Genomic DNA, 379 nt, shown 5'->3' with positions numbered 1-379 from the left:
GCAGCACTTCGGGGTGGCTGGGCTGTGACTGGGGGGGTGCCAACAGGGCCTGCAAGTCCTCTGAGAAGCCTGGGGCAGTTCCGGGGGTGGCAGGGTGTGGAGGGTTTTTCTCAGGGGCGGGACAAGGTCAAACTGCAGGCTGCTCCCCGGAGAGGGAAGGGCGGGCCCTGTCTCTCCTGGCTCCTCCTCTGACGCTGGAACCTTGGGAGAGTGGCTGCATCTCTGAGACTCAGTTTCCTCCTCTGTGAAGTGGAGACAGAAATGGTCCCTGCTGCCCAGGTGGCTGGAGGCCAGAACAAGACGCTGCGGACCCATGTGCCTGGCAGAGCCTGGCCGGCAGGTGCCATGTCACTAGGGTCTCAGCAAGTCCTCCCTCAGG

At 63.9% G+C, this 379-nt stretch overlaps 1 protein-coding gene across 1 annotated transcript in view; it reads right to left on the bottom strand.

The window, feature by feature from the left end:
- The window catches only part of BAIAP2L2 (BAI1-associated protein 2-like 2), a 24,058-nt gene that overhangs the window by 19,901 nt on the left and 3,778 nt on the right, over positions 1–379 (bottom strand). The gene's annotated exons all lie outside the window — the stretch shown is intronic.

The sequence above is a fragment of the Myotis brandtii genome, unplaced genomic scaffold (assembly GCF_000412655.1).
Source record: "Myotis brandtii unplaced genomic scaffold, ASM41265v1 scaffold78, whole genome shotgun sequence".
NCBI lineage: Eukaryota > Metazoa > Chordata > Mammalia > Chiroptera > Vespertilionidae > Myotis > Myotis brandtii.
Note: the sequence above shows the minus strand (reverse complement) of the source record. Positions and strands in the feature narration are given on the sequence as shown.